Source organism: Myotis nattereri (assembly GCF_964212035.1).
Source record: "Myotis nattereri genome assembly, chromosome: 2".
In the NCBI taxonomy this organism is placed as follows: Eukaryota; Metazoa; Chordata; class Mammalia; order Chiroptera; family Vespertilionidae; genus Myotis; species Myotis nattereri.
In genome coordinates, this window is record NC_138076.1 from 192,604,892 (window position 1) to 192,623,539 (window position 18,648).

At 43.4% G+C, this 18,648-nt stretch overlaps 2 pseudogenes across 2 annotated transcripts; one reads left to right on the top strand and one right to left on the bottom strand.

The window, feature by feature from the left end:
- Positions 1 to 743: 743 nt before the first annotated feature.
- Positions 744 to 1,599, bottom strand: LOC308514110 (four and a half LIM domains protein 1-like; annotated as a pseudogene). Its single transcript has one exon. The product of its transcript is annotated as a four and a half LIM domains protein 1-like (transcript).
- A 14,072-nt stretch (positions 1,600 to 15,671) lies between these two features.
- Positions 15,672 to 16,154, top strand: LOC308513250 (translationally-controlled tumor protein-like; annotated as a pseudogene). The gene has a single exon. The product of its transcript is annotated as a translationally-controlled tumor protein-like (transcript).
- Positions 16,155 to 18,648: the final 2,494 nt, after the last annotated feature.

Here is an 18,648-nt window from a genome sequence, read left to right on the forward strand (position 1 = left end):
TTTATCAAGCTTCCAGAAATATTCACTGCGACGGTGTTCCTCTGAAACAGGCTCGTTCTCTCAGATCTGCCTACACTTTCCACATCACCTGCATGTTCCGTGCTTGAAAGTAGGAAGGTTCAGAAAACACGGCACACGGGGAACTCAAATGTTAGTACAGGGGAAAGGTCAGTTTAGCATCGCAGCTAAGTTCAAATGTTAATTTTCTAGAAATTGGTATTAGTCGATCAAAGCACCAAAGAACAGAAGGAAGGTTTTGATGAGGAAGTTAAGCCCTGCATTTCGGTGAATTCTCTTTCTGCTCACAGAACTCAGGGTGAGCAGCGAGTTGAAGCAGCCGCTATAACCCTTGTGTGTCGTGTGAAGAAGACACGGTGGGTCCCAGCTGAGTCACGGAGGGCATCTCAGTGGGGGCTTATTGCTTAGGCTTGTTGCTTATATCACTAAGCAGCTGAATGGTTAGCACTTTTCTGCTCTATGATAACCATGCAGAAGCGTCGAGCTAAATGTTCATTTTTTAATGCAGCCATTGCAAAATTAACTTGGCTGCAGAGTTGGTTTTGCTAAATTCTAGAATGATCACTGTGCCCTTACTTGAGTAATACTGTAAAATGGGAGAAAAGACAGGAAGAACTTTGAAGAGGTGAAAGGCCGCTCTTTCCCTATGGGTGGTAGAGGGCAGAGGGCGAGGACACAAATAACAAGACTCAATTCCATTTTGCAGGACAGGAGCCCCTGTCACTTTACAGCTTTTTGGCACAGTCGGGACAGTACACATGCTCCTGATGGAAAGCAAAGCGCTTGTTGGCCAGGTTCACCAAGCATTTTTTGCAGTGGAAGCAGTGGTCATGCCAGGATTGTCCTTCATTGGTGACCACGCTGGAGCCTTTACCAGACCCAGTGATGGGGTTTTTGCATCCAGCACACTTCTTGGCCACAAAGTCTTGTAGCAATCCACGCAGTAATTCTGGCCCTCCACAGCGGTGAAACTGCCCAGCCAGCTTCTTAGAGCAGGTAGCACACACAAAGCACTGGCCATGCCAGGGCTGATCCTGGTAAGTGATGCCTCCAGATGTGATGGCCTTATGGCACTTCACGCAATGCTTGGCAAGTTTGGACTCATGGCAACTCATGCAGAAGTCCTCCCCTTTCGGTAAGAAGCTTCCAGAGCCGATGACTTGCTTGCAGTTGCTGCAGTGAAGCAGTCTTTGTGCCAGACGGTCCCCTTGTGCTCCACATTCCGATCTCCTGCCACGACTGGCTTGAAGCAGCCCTTGCACTTGGGGAGTCCTCCCGAGCGGTGCACTTGCTGCACAGGATCTTGTTGTCCTTGGACATAAAAGTCTCGTTGGCCAAGGGGTGCTGGCACGTGGCACAGCGGAAGCAGGTGTCGTGCCAGCAGCGGTTCTTGTAGTGCACCTCCTTGGGTTCCGCACCGATGGGCTAGGGGCATTCCACACAGGTGTTGGCGCAGAACTTGTCAAAGCACTTCCGGCAGCAGTGGTGGCCATCCCTCTCCACGTACTTCTTCCCCTGCAGGGGGTCCCTGCAGTGGTGGCAGTCGAGCTTCTCAGCCATGGTGCCCACCTTGTACCTGGAGGGACCTCACACTGGATGTGTGGACAATGGGATGCATTTGGCAAGGACTGCATATAGCTGTCAAGTCCCAATGTGCCTGCTATGGAGGAACTACAACTTCAAACTGGAACTCCAGCATTAACACATTGTATGATCCTGGAACAGGTGCGTGACCTCTTTGAGCCTCCTCTTCCTCATTGCCTGGGGATGCTCGCAGCGTAGTTGTCCTGGCAGTGGCGGCTACCTGCCCTGAAACTGAAGCCCAGAGGAGGCGGCAGGGGTGGTGGGGGCGGTGGATTGAGCCCCCTCACCCAGGCCCAATCAATACATTTTTACATATGTAAACATGTTCCCTTGAAACCATCACCACAATCAGGATAGTGAGCATATCCATCTTCCCTAAAGTTTCACCCTGCTCCTCCCCAATATTTCCTTCCCAGACAACTACCAATCCATTTCAGTTTGCATTTGGTAGTATTTTACATGAATGAAATGATACAGTATGCTTCTTTTTCCTTTTATCTTTTTTGCCTAGCTTCTTTCACTTAGCTTAATTATTTTGAGATTCAACTATCTTGTGGTTTATATCAATTTTTCATTCCTTTTTATATACTGAGTATTATTCTCTTATGTGGCTAGACCACAAACTGATTATCCTTTTACATGTTAACACCACTGAGTTCTTGAAAAGAACTATTTACACTAATAAAAGGGTAATATGCTAATTAGACCGGATATCTTCCAGAGGTCCTTCTGGAAAAAGCCACAGTGGTGGGCCAGGGCAGAAGCAGTTAGAGGCGATTAGGCCATCAGGGGAGGGCAGTTAGGGGCGATTAGGCCAGCAGGGGTGTAGTTGGGGGTGATCAGGCCGGCAGAGGAGCAGTTAACTAACTGTTAGAGGGTGATCAGGCCAACAGGAGAGCGGTTACAGGGTGATCAGGTTGGCAGGGGAACAGTTAGGGGACAATCAGGTTGGCAGGGGAGCAGTTAGGGGCATCAGGCTGGCAAGCAGAGTGGTTAGGGGCAATCAGGCAGCCAGGCATGCAAGCAGTTAGGAGCCAGTGGTCCCAGATTGTGAGAAGGATGTCTGACTGCCAGTTTAGACCCTATCCCACAGGCCTACACCGGCAGTCGGACACCCCCTGAGGGGTCCTGGATTGGAAAGAGTGCAGGCCAGGCTGAGGGACCTCCCCTCACTCATGTACGAATTGCATGCACCAGGCCTCTAGTTACAAATAAAGCTGCTATGAACATGTGTGTACAAGTCTTTGTATGAACATAAGATTTCTCTTCTCTTGAGTAATGTGTGGATCATTCATTAGGTCTACGTTTAGCTGCTTAGGAGACTGCCACACTGTTTTCCAAAGTTGTACCATTTTACATTCCTACCAGCTGTGTATGGATGACACAGTTCCGCCTCCTCATTGGGGACGCTTAGAATGTTAGTCTTGTAATTTTAACCATTGTTATAGGTATGCACTAGTATATTATTGTAGTTTTAATTTGCATTTTCTAAATGAAAAATGATTTTGAGCATCTTCTTATATGCTTATTTATTATATTTTCTTGGATAAAGTCAGCTATACTTTTTTTGAGAATTTTTATTTGTTATTTGTTTTCTTATAATTGAGTTTTGAAAGCTCTTTGTACTCTGAATAAAAGTCCTTTATCAGAAATTGTCTTGATAATTTTTTTCAGTTTATGACTTGTTATTTTTTTGTTCTCTGAGTAGTATACTCAGATAATCAGAAGTTTTTTATTTTGATAAAGCCCATGTTCATGGCTCAGTGGTTGAGCTTTGACTTATGAACCAGGAGGTCACAGTTCAATTGCCGGTCAGAGCTCAATCCCCAGTGTGGGGTGTGCAGGATTCTCTCTCAGGTGTTCAGTGATTCTCTCTCTTTCTTGATGTTTCCATCTGTCTCCCTTCCCCTGTAATATCAATAAAAATATATTTTAAAAAAGAAATATTCTCCTATGCTTTCTTCTAGAAAGTTTATAGTTTCAGATTATACAGAGAAATCTATGACTTATTTTGGGTTAATTTGTGAGTTATGTATCAAAGTTTGTATTTTGCTTAAATATATTTAATTATTTTAGCAACATTTGCTGAAAAGATTAACTGTTCTTCACTATGTAACCTTTGCACTTCGTCAACAGTTATCCATATATATGTTTTGGTCTATTTCTGGACTCTGTTCTATTCCATTGATCGACTTGTATATTTTTACACTACCATGCTATCTTGAAGACAGTAGTTTTTTTTCTTCTTTTTTTATTGTTTCAAGTATTACAAATAGTAGTACATATGTCTCCTTTTTTTCCCCCAATTGACCTTCCCCCAGCTTCCCCTACCCCCTGGCACATGCCCTCACCTCCCTCCCAGTGTCTTGCGTCCATTGGTTATGCTTATATGCATGCATACAAGCTGACAAAATAGACCTCGAAGTGAAGACCATAGCAAGAGACAAGAAAGGCCACTTCATAATTCTAAAGGGATCAATACAAAAAGAGGATATAACTCTGGTAAACATTTATGCACCCAATGCAGAGCACCCAAATACATAAAAACAAAACAAAACAAAAAAAAACTTCTGGAAGATATCAGAGGTGAGATTGACAGCAACATTAACATCACTGGCTAAGACTGTAGTTTTATAGCACATCTTGAAATAACATAGTGATAGTCCTTCAATTTTTTTTTTCAAATTTGCTTTAAATCATCTATGTCTTTGCAGTTCCATGTTAAATTTTTAAAGTATTGTTTAAAGTATTACATATGTCTCCTTTTCCCCCCATTGACCTCTCCTCAGCCACTCCCATCCCCCAGCACATGCCCTCACCTCCTTAGTGCCTGTGTCCATTGGTTATGCTTATATGCATGCATCCAAATCCTTTGGTTGATCTCTTACCCTCTCCACTCATCCTTCCCTGCCTTCCCTCTGAGGTTTGATGGTCTGTTAGATGCTTTTCTGTCTTTAGGTCTCTTTCTGTTCACTAGTTTATGTTGTTCATTATATTCCACAAATGAGTGAGATCATTTGATATTTATTTTTCTCCAACTGGCTTATTTCACTTAGAATAATGCTCCCCAGGTACATCCCATACTGTTGCAAATGGTAAGAGTTCTTTCTTTTTTATAGCAGCTTAGTATTCCATTGTATAGATGTACCACAACTTTTTAATCCACTCATCTGCTGATGGCACTTTGGCTATTTCCAAATCTTAGATATTGTAAATTGTGCTGCTATGAACATAGGGGTGCATATATCCTTTCTGATTGGTGTTTCTGACTTCTTAGGATTTATTCCTAGAAGTGGGATCACTGGGTCAAATGGAAGTTCCATTTTTAGTTTTTTGAGAAAACTCCATACTTTTTTCCACAGTGGCTGCACCAGTCTGCATTCCCACCAGCAATGCATGAGAGCTCCTTTTTCTTCAGATTCTCTCCAGCACTTGCTGTTTGTTGATTTGTTGATGATAGCTATTCTGATAGGTGTGAGATGGTACCTCATTGTTATTTTGATTTGCATCTCTCGGATGATTCGTGACTTTGAGCATGTTTTCATATGTCTCTTGGCCTTCTGTCCTCTTTCAAAAAGTGTCTATTTAGGTCCTTTGCCCATTTTTTTATTGGATTGTTTATCTTCCTTTTGTTAAGATGTATGAGTTCCCTATAAATGTTGGAGATTAGACCCTTATTGGATGTAACATTGGCAAATGTGTTCTCCCATGCAGTGGGCTTTCTTGTTGTTTTGTTGATGGTTTCTTTTGCTGTGTAGAAGCTTTTCATTTTGACAGTCGCATTGGTTTATTTTCTCCTTAGTTTCCATTGTCCTAGGAGTTGTGTCATTAAAGATATTGCTATGACATATGCCTGATATTTTGCCGACTATGGATTCTCCTAAGATTTTTATGGTTTCCTATCTTATGTTTAAGTCTTTTATCCATTTTGAGTTTATTTTTGTGTATGGTGTAAGTTGGTGGTCTAGCTCCATTTTTTTGCATGTATCTGTCCAATTTTCCCAACACCATTTATTGAAGAGACTGTCTCAACTCCATTGTTTGCTCTTGCCTCCTTTGTCAAATATTAATTGATTATAATGGCTTGGGTTGATTTCTGGGTTCTCTGTTCTGTTCCATTGGTCTATATGTCTGTTCTTGTGCCAGTACCAGGCAGTTTTGAGGACAGTGGCTTTGTAATACAGCTTGATATCTGGTATTGTGATCCCTCCAACTTTGTTCTTCTTTCTCAAGATTGCTGCAGCTATTTGGGGTCTGTTTTTATTCCAAATGAATTTTTGGAGAGTTTGTTCTTGGTCTGTGAAATATGCCATTGGTAGTGTAATGGGGATTGCATTGAATCTATAGATTGCTTTGGGTAGTATGCACATTTTAATGCTGTTGATTCTACCAATCCATGAACATGGTATATTCTTCCATTTGTTTATGTCTTCCTCTATCTCCTTTTTCAATATTCTGTTGTTTTCTGCGTACAGATCTTTTACCTCCTTAGTTAAGTTTATCCCTAGGTATCTTAATTTTTTTGTTGCAAAGGTAAATGGGAATGTTTTTTTAGTTTCTCATTCTGTGAGTTCATTATTGGTGTATAAAAAAGTCATAGATTGCTGGGTGCTACTAGTGTATCTTGCTATGTTGAGCTGAAAGGATCCCTGGAAAAAATTCCAGTCCAACACTGGAAGATCATTTTTTGCCTCTGTGTCTGGTATAGTTTCTATTTCTAAGTTGATGACAAAGCTTTATATATATACTAGAGGCCCGGTGCACAAAAACTTGTGCACTCGGGGGGAAGGGAGGGTCCCCCAGCCCGGCCTGTGCCCTCTCTCAGTCTGGGACCCCTCGGGAGATAACGACATGCTGGCTTAGGCCTGCTCCCAGGTGGCAGAGGGCAGACCCAATCCCTAGGTGCAGCCCCTGGTCAGGCTCAGAGCAGGGCTGATTGGGGGGTTGGGGCACTGCCCCCTGTCACACTCAAGGCAGGGTCAATGGGGAGGTTGCGGCACCACCCCCTGTCACGCACAGAGCAGGGCCAATCAGGGGGTTGAGGTGCTGCCCCCTGTTATGCACAGAGCAGGGTTGATCAGGGGGTTGGGGAGCTCCCCCCATCATGCACAGAGCAGGGCCCATCGGGGTTGGGGAGCTCCCCCGTGTCACACAAAGAGTAGGGCCGATAGGGGAGTTCAGGCACCGCCCCCTGTCACACACAGAGCAGGGCGGATCAGGGGCTTGGGGCGCCGCACCCTGTCACACTCAAGGCAGGGCCAGGGCCAAGGGGGAGGTTATGGCTCTATCCCATCACACATAGAGCAGGGCCCGTGGGGGGTGGTTGGGGCATTGCCTTCTATCAACCACAGAGCAGGGCCGATCAGGGGGTTGGGGCGCCGCCACTGTCACTCTCAGAGTAGGGCTGATCAGGTGTTGGGGCACCGCAGCCTGTCACACACAGAGCCGCAGGGCGATCAGGGGGTTGGGGAGCTCCCCCCATCAGGCACAGAGCAGGGCTGATCAGGGGGTTGGTGCGCCTTCCCCTGTCACGAACAGAGCAGGGCTGATAGGGAGGTTGTGGCCCCGCCCCCTGTCACACACAGAGCTGCAGGGCGATCAAGGGGTTTGGGCGCTGCCCCCTGTCACACTGATCCGGTGCCGGGAGGCCTCGTGGCTCCGCTGATCCTGGTGCTGGGAGGCATATTACCCTTTTACTATATAGGGTAGAGTCCTTGTGCATGGGTGGGGGCCGGCTGGTTTGCCCTGAAGGGTGTCCTGGATCAGTGTGGGGGTCCCCACTGGGGTGCCTGGCCAGCCTGGGTGAGGGGATGATGGCTGTTTGCAGCTGGTCACACACCCTTCAGGGTGATGGTTCCCACTGGGGTGCCTGGCCAGTCTGGGTGAGGGGCTGAGGGCTGTTTTCAGGCTGTCGGGTGACTGAAGCTCCCAACTGCTCCTTTTTTTCTTTTTTTTCATTCTGGGACAACTTTAGCTCTGAGGCTCCAGCTCTTAGGCCTCCGCTGCTGAAAGCAGGTTTCTGGCTTTTGTTTACCTTCTGTATTTGAAACAACGTTGTGATCCTGCTGGCTGAAGCCCAGCGACTAAAGCAGGTTTCTGGGGTTTTGTTTAGCTTCTATATTTGTAACATAGTTGCTTAGAGTTGCAGCTCAGAGGCTGGCAGTGGCAGGCGGGGAACGTTGGAGGCCTCCGTCACTGAAGCAAGCAAGCCTCATGTTCACTTCCAGCTGCCTGGCTGCCGGCCGCCCATCTTGGCTGGCAGTTAATTTGCATATCACCCTGATTAGCCAATGGGAAGGATAGCGGTCGTACGCCAATTACCATGTTTCTCTTTTATTAGATTAGATATATATAATTTCAGAGAGGAAAGGAGAGGGAGAGAGAGAGAGATAGAAACACAATGATGAGGATTAAGCCCACAACCCTGGTGAAATCCAGGCACATGCCCTGACTGGGAATTTAACTGTGACCTCCTATTTCATAGGCCAATGCTCAACCACTGAGCCATACCAGCTGGAAAATTCCATTAACATATCTGATCTTTACATCATAATATTCCCAAATATATCTTCTTTGCACCTACATTTACTTCCAAAATCCTCTCAACCTTCACCCCTCCATGATCATTCATCTTCATTCTATAGTGTACAGGTCTAACATGTGAAGAATGCTGTGAACCAAAAATTGATGGACTGCTACTTTCCTGGGAGCAATTCTTTTAGTTGAGAGAGGAGTACGTTTTTATAAGCATTTGTACAGCTGGGAAACTCAGAATTCTAAGTAGGAGTACTATCCATCTGACTTGTACCTGGACCATAAGAAAATCTAAGTGGCTTTGAAATTATTAAATTGGACCTTTTTGGGTCACATTTAACCTAACTGGTTCATGTTATATTCCAGTGAATGGTCACAAGTTTCACCTCTTTTCTAATTCTTTTATTATGTTAATAGGACACCTGACAGATAATTTACAATTCTACTCTTAGAGAGTGAAAAAAAACAATCTAAACTAATAATAGTCCAGGGCTGTCAAGACCAGGATGGACTACCGAACAGTGAGCCCCTGGCCACTGAGGCACGCAGGTGGGAAGGGTCTGTGGGCTCTGGGCCTCTGATGTGCAGCAGTAGTGAGAAGGGTCTTTAACCCCAGGCTGCTGAGGCAAGGAGGTGAGAAGGGTCTGTGGGCCCCAGGCCGCCAGGGTGCTGTGGAACTCTGGGTCTCATACTTTTAGGGTGTGGCCAGCCTTCAAACTAGACTGTGACAAGTGAGAGGAGGGAGCCCCATTCCTCACAGAATCCACTGTTGGGAGAAGGGAGCCTGCCTGCCTGATCGCCCCTAACCACTCTGCCTGCCTGCCTGACGAGGGTTCTCGGATTGCGAGAGGGTTCAGGCCAGGCTGAAGGAATCCCATCCCCCTGCACGAATTTCATGCACCGGGCCTCGAGTAATAATATAATTTAAGTTCAATAAAGCATCTTATAAAACTGACAGCAGGCATCTACCTCAATGGATTCAGAAACATCGAGTCATCTGCCTTTGCTAAGGTCTTTTCTGAGATATGTTTAGATAGCACTACATTTTTTAAAAATAGATTTTTATTGACTTCAGAGAGGAAGGGAGAGGGGAAAAGAGATAGAAACATCAATGATGAGAAAGAATCATTGATTGGCTGCTTCCTGAACACTCCACAATGGGGATCAAGCCCACAACTGGGTTTGTACCCTGCCAAGGAATTGAACCCTGACCTCCTGGTTCATAGGTTGACACTCAACCACTGAGCAACACAGGCCAGATGATAGCATTACATTTAAAAATATATATATTTTATTGATTTTTTACAGAGAGGAAGAGAGAGGGATAGAGAGTTAGAAACATCGATTAGAGAGAAACATCGATCAGCTGCCTCCTGCACACCCCCTACTGGGGATGTGCCTGCAACCAAGGTACATGCCCTTGACCGGAATCGAACCTGGGACCTTTCTGGCGGCAGGTCGACGCTCTATCCACTGAGCCAAACTGGTTAGGGAAGCATTACATTTTTTATTTATTTACACCAAATCCCAAATATTTTAAAAACACTAAATAAGAAACTTTTTCTAAATATTGTGCCCATCTTATTACACATGTGTGTGTTGTATTTTGAAAATGATGTAGGATTCCTAATATATAATTTTTAAATACCTGATTATAGTCATGAGTGGCATAACAATGTTTCAGTCAACCATGAACCATGGTGGTTCATAAGATTATAATAAACTAAAAAATTCCTGTCACCTAGTGACAACATGGCCATCATAATGTTGTAGTGCAATGCATTACTCACATGTTTGTGGTGTTGCTGGTATAAATAAAGTAGGCTGCCAGTTGTATAAAATCACATACAATTGTGTATAATACATAATATTTGATAATGACAACTAGGTTACTGTTTGTGAATTTACTATACAATACTTTTTATCATTATTTTAGAGTAATTTTTTCTACTTATTGTAAAACAGTAGGCCATGTTATACTACTAGCAACAGCATACATGTTGTGTTTACTGTGTCTCCTGATTGCATCATTTCCTCTTGTGCTTGATCTAATCTCATGTTGTTTTGTTTATTGTGGCTCCTACGTTTACAAAATCCACTGCTGATCTTGCCAGTAAGAAGCCACATCAAGTGATTGATCTGAAAATAAAACTAGGACTACAAAAGTGGAAAATCTGTGATGGTTTTTGCTCACCAGTTAGACATTTCACCATGGCTATGATCTTGAAGAACTAGAGCAAAGTGACAGACACTGTTAGAACATCAGCTTCATTGAAGGTAATCAGGCTAATATGAAAATTTGAGAAAGGCTCATATAAGCTATGGAGAAACTTCTAATGATCTGGATTGAAGATCAGGCACAGAAATGTATCCCTCTCAGTACTATGACAATCACAGCCAAAGCAAAGAGTTTGTGATGTTCAAAGCAAAGGCTGGACCCACCTACAATATTAAAGTTCCTGCTAGCTCTGGGTGATTTAAACAATTCAAGGATCATTATTTATTACACTAGAGACCTGGTGCACAAATTCATTCACTAGTGGGTCCCTTGGCTTTGCCTGTGGGATTGGGCCAAAACTGGTTCTCCGACATCCCCCAAGGGGTCTTGGTTTGCAAGAGGGTGCAAGCCAGGCCAAGGGGCCCCACTGGTGCACGATCAGGGCCGGGGAAGGATGTGGGAGGCTGGCCAGCCAGGGAGGGACTGTGGGAGGGCTCCTGGCTGTGTCTGTTCCATCTCACTCAGTCCTAATCAGCCAGACCCCAGCAGCAAGCTAACATACTGGTTGGAGCATCTGCCCCCTGGTGGTCTGCTGGGGTCCAACCCCAGCGGGTCCAGGGGTCCCCAAAGGTGTGGACGGAGTCAGCAAAGAAGGAATGACACGGAGACAGCGTTCAGTTGATCAGCAGCCTAGCCAGGATCTCTAGCCAGGATCTCCAGCCAAGTTCTGGTCTGGATCTCCAGCGAAGTTCTGCTTAGGATCTCCAGCCAGGTTCTGTGTCCATGTTCTCTTGCTAGGTTCTCCAGCCAGGTTCTGTAGCCATGTTCCCTCGCTAGGTTCTCCAGCCAGGTTCTGTCCAGGTTCTCCAGCCAGGTTCAGTCACCAGGTTCTAGTCAGGTTCTCTTGCCATGTTCTATCCAGGTTCTGTAGCCAGGTTCTGTCTCTAGGTTCTTCAGCCAGGTTCTCTCGCTAGGTTCTGTCTCTAGGTTCTGTTGCCAGTTTCTGTCCAGGATCTTTTGCCATGTTCTCTCCAGCGAAGTTCTTCTGTCTCTAGGTTCTGTGTAGGTTCTGTCTTCTAAGTTCTGTCTCCTAAGTTCTGTCTTCTAAGTTCTGTGTTGTTACATCTGTATTTATACCAGTTGATTCCAATCCTATCAATCTCTTTTCCAAAGGTTAGGGCGTTTCTTATCTCCATTCCAGGGAGTAAAGATTATGTAGCTTAAGCATGATTGTTCGTAGTTAAAGTGATTAATTACCCGCCTGGCACTTAGTTAAGAGGTTTTATTCCCTCCCTAACTTCAGGGGAAAATCCCTACCTGGGGAAACAACCTTTCTCAGAGACCTTGGTTAAAACACATAGTGCCAAGAAGGTGAGCAAACATGTTAAGAACAGTATGCCATATATGCCAGGTCCCTTGAAACAGCAAGGATGGACTGGCTCCCGGCAGTGGTCAGTGCATGTCATAGCGAGCGGTTGAGTGGCCTTAACATATCATTAGCATATTACACTTTGATTGGTTTAACAGATGACAGAAAGACCGGACACTTAGCATATTAGGCTTTTATTATATAGGACAATGTGAAAGTAAATGGTGAGTCTCCAGTTCTGATGTGAAGACAGTTGAAGAATTTTTAGGAACTCTAGATAAACTGACTGTGAAAGACAAGAACTTGCCAGATTAAATATTCAATATGGATAAAATGTCCCTATTCTGGAAACAGACACCTAGAAGGAGTTTCATCCATAAAGAGACCAAATCAATGCCAGGTTTTAAGGCTCTTAAAAACAGAATACCAGTCTTGCTTGGAGATAATGTTGCAAGCTACAAATTAAAACCCTTTGTGATCTGGCACAGTGAGAACCACAGGGCCTTGGAGCATATTAATAAGCACACACTGCCAGTGCACTACAGGAGCAGTAAGTCACGGATGGTCCAGCCCCTCTTCTACAATACCCTCTTGAATTGCTATGCCAGTGAAATGAACTACTGTTTGAAGAAAAACATAACTTTCAAGATTCAGCTTATTGTTGATAATATTCCTTAAATCCTCCTTTTATTGGTAATCTTCATCCCAATATCAAAGTGGTGTTTCCTGTTTCCCCCATTTAAATACCATATCTTTGATTCAACCAATGAATCAAGGAGATATAGCAATTTTTAAGGCCTATTACCTGAGGAGGGCTATTGTTGCTACTGAGAAAGATACTGATGCAATTCTGGAAAGATTACAACATCTATGATGGCATCATGAACCTTGCTTGGACTTGGGGTGATGTCGCCAAGACCCCAATGACATATGGAAAAAATGGAAAAAGACACTTAGGAGGTTCCACCATGACTTCAAAGAATTTGCCAAAGATGGGGAAGTTGCAAAAATCAACAAGGCTGCAATTGAGATGCCAAACAATTTTAAGCTGGGTGTAGATGAGAATGACATTGAGGAACTCCTAAAGATAGTGCCTGAGAAATTGTCCGATGAGAAGTTGTTGGACCTGGAGCAGGAATGCATAGCTCAAGAGGCAAGAGAAGAAGAAACCCCCCAAAAATTCACATTGAAGAGTTTAGCAGAAGATTTGCAGACCTCAATAAGTTCCTTAAAAAGTTTTAAAACATGGGCTCCAACACCAAAAGGTTTCCATTATTAGAGAGAAAGTTCATGCTGCATTACCTACTTAAATCTATGACTAAATAAACCACACACACAAGTAAACCACCGTGGACATATTTCTAAAGAGTAATTAACCTCTTCAAGAAGAGCCTCAGGCAGGTCCTTCAGGAGGTATTCCAGAAGAAGGCGTTGTTATCATTGGAGATGGCAGCTGAAGACCTTCCAGTGGATAGGATGTGGAGGTGGAAGACAGTGATATCAATGATCCTGACCCTGTGGAGGCCTAAGCTAATATGTATGTTTGTGTTTTGCTTTTAACAAAAAAGTTAAAAAGGCCGTAGCCACTTTACTCAGTGGATAGAGCATCGACCTGTGGACTGAAGGGTTCCAGGTTTGATTCTGGTCAAGGGCACATGCACAGGTTGCAGGCTTGATCCCCAGTAGGGAGTGTGCAGAAGGCAGCCGATCAATGATTCTCTCTCATTATTGATGTTTCTATCTCTCTCTCCCTCTCCCTCTCTGAAATAAATAAAAATATATTTTTAAAAAAGTTTAAAGATTAAAAAAATTTTTTTTAAATTAACAACAAGGAAAAGCTTATTGAATGAAGATACAAAGAAAGAAAATAATTTTGTACAACTGTGTAATGTGTTTGTATTTTATGTTTTATCAGAAAAATAAAAAAGTTAAAAAATTCTGTAGTGAAAATTTACAGTAAGCAAAGGTGAACTTACTACCGAGTGACAAAAATGATTTTAATAAATGTAGTGTAGACTGTGTGTATAATATTTACATAAGGCCTACAGGCATGTGCACTAATGTCCTAGACCTTCACACTCATCACCACTCACTCACTGACCCACCCAGAGCAATTTCCACTCTTGTGAGCTTCACTCATGGTACGTGCCCTATACAAGTGTACCTTTTTATTTTCATTTTTTTATACCATACTTTTACCGTAACTTTTCCAAGTTTACGTACGTTTAGATACACAAGTACTTAACATCCTATATAATAAAAGACTAATAAGCAAATCAACCGAACAGCAGAACAACCAGTCACTATGATGTGCACTGACCACCAGGGGGTGCGCCGCCAGCCAGAAGCCGGGCTCATGGCTGGCAAGTGCAGCAGCAGTGGCAGGAGCCTCTCACACCTCTGTGGCAGCACTAAGGATGTCCAACTGACGGACATCCCCTAAGGACTCCTGGACTGCGAGAGGGTGCAGGCCAGGCTGAGGGACCTCCCCGAGTACACGAATTTTGTGCACCAGGCCTCTAGTTGTGTTATATTACCTAAAGTATTTATTACAGTAACATGCTGTAGAGCAGTGGTTCTCAACCTTCCTAATGCCACAACCCTTTAATCCAGTTCCTCATGTTGTGGTGATGCCCAATTTCATTGTTAAAAAATGAAAATAATTAAAACATAGTGATTAATCACAAAACAATATGTAATTATATATGTGTTTTCCGATGGACTTAGGCAACCCCTGTGAAAGGGTCATTTGACTCCCAAAGGGGTCGCGACCCACAGGTTGAGAACCGCTGCTGCAGAGGCTTATAGCCTAGGAGCAATAGGCTATCTTATAGCCTAAGTATGTAGTAGGTTATATAAGTGGTCGGCAAACTGGCTCACGAGCCACATGCGGCTCTTTGGCCCCTTGAGTGTGGCTCTTCCACAAAATACTGACTTATATGCATGGGCCATGAAGTTTCAATCTCACTGTACGTGCACGCCCACACGTGGTATTTTGTGGAAGAGCCACACTCAAGGGACCAAAGAGCCGCATGTGGCTCGTGAGCCGCAGTTTGCCGACCACTGGGCTATACCATCTAGGCTTGTGTAAGTGTACTCAGTGATGTCCACACAACAACAAAATCACCTAACGAAACATTTCTCAGATGAAACATTTGACAAACAGATGTGCATTAGACATTTTTCTTACTTTTTAAAAATTGTATTTATTCATTTAACAACTCTCTATCACAGAGGTGGGAGAGGCTCCCGCCACTGCCACTGCACTCCCCAGCTGTAAGCCTGGCTTCTGGCTAAGTAGCTCAACCCCTGGTGGTCAGTGCACATCATAGCGACCGGTCATTCTGCCGTTTAGTTGATTTGCATATTAGCCTTTTATTGTATAGGATGTTAAGTACTTGTGTATCTAAACATACCTAAACTTAGAAAAGTTATGGTAAAAGTATGGTCTAAAAAATGAAAATGAAAAGGTACACTTGTATAGGGCACTTACCATGAATGAAGCTCACAAGAGTGGAAATTGCTCTGAATGGGTCAGTGAGTGAGTGGTGAGTGAGTGCGAAGGTCTAGGACATTAGTACACATGTCTTCTTTCTTTAGTGCTAACAAGGTACTTACAGTCTAGTGTGGAGGAAGGCAATGAACAATTAAATTAAATTAGCTACATATATACTTGTTTATTCATTCATTTAATACATGCAAGTGCTTCTCTAAATGCTGGGAATTAGTAGTGACAAGTTCCCTGCCCTCTGGAACTTACGATATGGTGGCAGAAACTAAAAATAAAATAAAGAGCTTTCCCACCTGCTCTCCCCTCCCTCCGAGTGCCACAGCAAGTCCTAGCCACAGCAATCAGACAAGAAGAAGAGATAAAAGGCATCCAAATTGGAAAGAAGGAAGCAAAACTGTCATTGTGATCATTTTGGGGACCTCATCAGCCATGATGAGATGTTCTCCGATATCTACAAGATCCGGGAAATCACGGACGTGCTGTGCCTGGAGGTAGAGAGGAAGATGGTCAGTAGGACAGAGGGTAACATTGATGACTCGCTTATTGGTGGAAATGCCTTTGCTGAAGCCCCTGAGGGCTAAGGTACTGAAATCACAGTAATCGCCCGAGTTGATATTGTCATGAACCATCATTTGCAGGAAACCAGCTTCACAAAAGAAGCCTACAAGAAGTACATCAGAGATTATATGAAACCAATCGAAGGGAAACTTGAAGAGCAGGGAGAAGAAAGAATAAAGCCTTTTATACAGAGGCTGCAGAACAAGTCATGCACATCCTTGCTAATTTAAAAAGCTAGTAGTTCTTTACTGGTGAAAACATGAGTCCAGATGGCATGGTGACTCTGCTGGACTACCGTGAGGATGGTGTGACCCCCATGTTTGATTTTCTTTAAGGATGGCTTAGAAATGGAAAAATGTTAACAAATTTGGCAATTGGGTTCTATCACCTGTCATCATAACTGGCTGCTGCTTTTCATCCACACACCAAGACAAGGACAAATAGGACTGATGTTATCTTGAGCTCTTCATTTATTTTGACCCTGATTTATTCAGAGCAGAGGCATTGTTTTTAAGAAAAAAAAACATATAGGTTGTCTAAAAATAAAATGCATTTAAACTAAAATTAAATAAATAAAGAAATAAATAAATAAAATAAAGAGACATGGTAATTATTAACGGATTCCAATGGCTTATTATAATCAAATGTAACTCTTTACAGCCACAATTGCTTAACAATGAAGACATAGAGATGCCTTTAAGCAGAATGAACGTCACATTTTTACTATGAATCAGGTCCAGCCTCCAAAGAATCTTCCATTTTACTCACAAGTGTTATTAAAACAGATCAACTTCCTCTAACTTGCCTTGAAATTTCTAATACAAAGCAGCAGATGGCACCACCATGTCATTCACTCCTGCCTGGTTTTGATAACTCTTTTTTGATGAATTCATACTGACTTAGATCACACACCACAGGAAATCTATTTTCATCTTTTAGTTATCCTGCTCCTCTCTTACTCACCATACAAATATCTCCAAAGAGATTTAAGACCCATCATTATTTTACTGGTGAGGAAACAAGTAGAGAAAATTAAACAGCACATCTAAAGTCACTCAGTGACAAGAACAAAGCAACATGATGCATTTATTCGCTAGAACATGGGCTCTGAATTTAGAAATTCTGCCAATAACAGATATTTTTTTCCTTATGCAATTAAATGGTCCTATCTTGTGCCCCACTCTCCTTTAAAAAACAAATGGAATATACCAGGTGAATTCCTTCCAAATATTTTTTGGGTTTAATTGCTTTTTTTTCTAAATAAAATTATTTATTATTTATGAAATTCCCAAATATAAAACAAGCAAAATCAGAGATGCTCTAGTCATATCCATACTGGGAAATCTACAGACTTTTCTGTTTGGCCTATCTTGCATCAAGTTTTGCTATATTTTTATTTCTATTAGAGATGATTTTGAGTTAGAGGTCACAGGACAAAAAGAAATATAGCAAATATATTCAATTAACCAAAACCTGGATACCTATTTAGTGACAAAACGCAAAGAAGAAGGAAGGGCCATTATGGATGGAAGAAAGAGGGATAATATCACATGTGCTTAAAGCAAACAAATACACACACAAAAAACTTCCCACTTCAAAATAACACCAACCATTCTTAGTCTCCTCCTTGCTTTCCAAAGGCAATGCAAGGACAACTTGCTAAAGTACAGCATAGAAAATATAGCCAGTAATATGGTAATAACTATGTGCGATGCCATGTGGTTACTGGAAATAACAGGGAGAACATTGTATAAAGTATATGATTGTCTAATTGTTATCAGTGGGTGCGATCTGTGTCCTCATCTATTACCGATGGACATGGAGTTCTTGTGATGTGGCAAGGAAAGGAATTTCCTGAGACTCATTTGGGAGGATGAGTGATCCTTATTTCCATGGAATTGAACCACTGGGTTTCCAATGTTGCATTTTCCTATGTCCTGCCATGGAAGAAGTCCAATCTTGTCTTCAGTAGGGCAAGAATTGAGACCACTTCCCAGAGCCTTCACTCCATATTAAAGCACAGTCCAGTCCAGCATCCTACATGTAGAGTCTGCATGGCCCTGGGCCATGGGGTTGCTTAAGATTACATGGCTATGGAGAGAGAACAGGCAAGTGCATGTGGCGAGTGTGGGTCACAGAGCAGGAGTGCCAGAGCACAAGAGCAGAACAAGAGTAAGAGGGGCAACAGAGAAGGTGCTCATTGGGGATTATAACCAGGAACTTAATCCATTAACCCTTCAAGATTTCATGTGCTTGCAGTAGCTTCACCACCCATAGCCAAAATAATCTTTTCCCAGGTTAGACTGACAAGCAAGCACCCTCCTTATGCCACCCCAACTTCACTGTGCCATAAGCCCATCTCCCCTTTTGTTGGATCCATTCCCCTAGTGACCTAGGGGAAATGGACAGGTGGTTTTCTGGGGAGTGTGAAACTGTAGCTTTCTGGTGACACTGCCCAGATGACCATGCCTATAATGTCTGACCTCTCACTTTCTTTATTCCTATTATTAATATTAATTACTAGTTAATCATGACAATAACATAACCATTATGCTGTACACCGGGTGTGGGGTGGGCAGGAGGCAGCCAATCAATGGCTCTCTATCATCATTGATGTTTCCATCACTCTCTCCCTTTCCCTCTCTGAAATCAATAGGTCAGTCAAGGCAGGCCCCCTGATCGCCCTGTTGGTCGCCCCTCAAAGGGAGTCTACCAGTGGCGGTGGGAGGGGCAGGGCCAGCTAGCGAGAGGGCAGTAGCAGGGGACAGGGATGGCTGGTGAGCAGGCAGTGCCAGGCCGGCTAAGGCAGATGCCAGCAGGGACCCCCTGATTGCCCTCCTGGTCACCCCACAGATA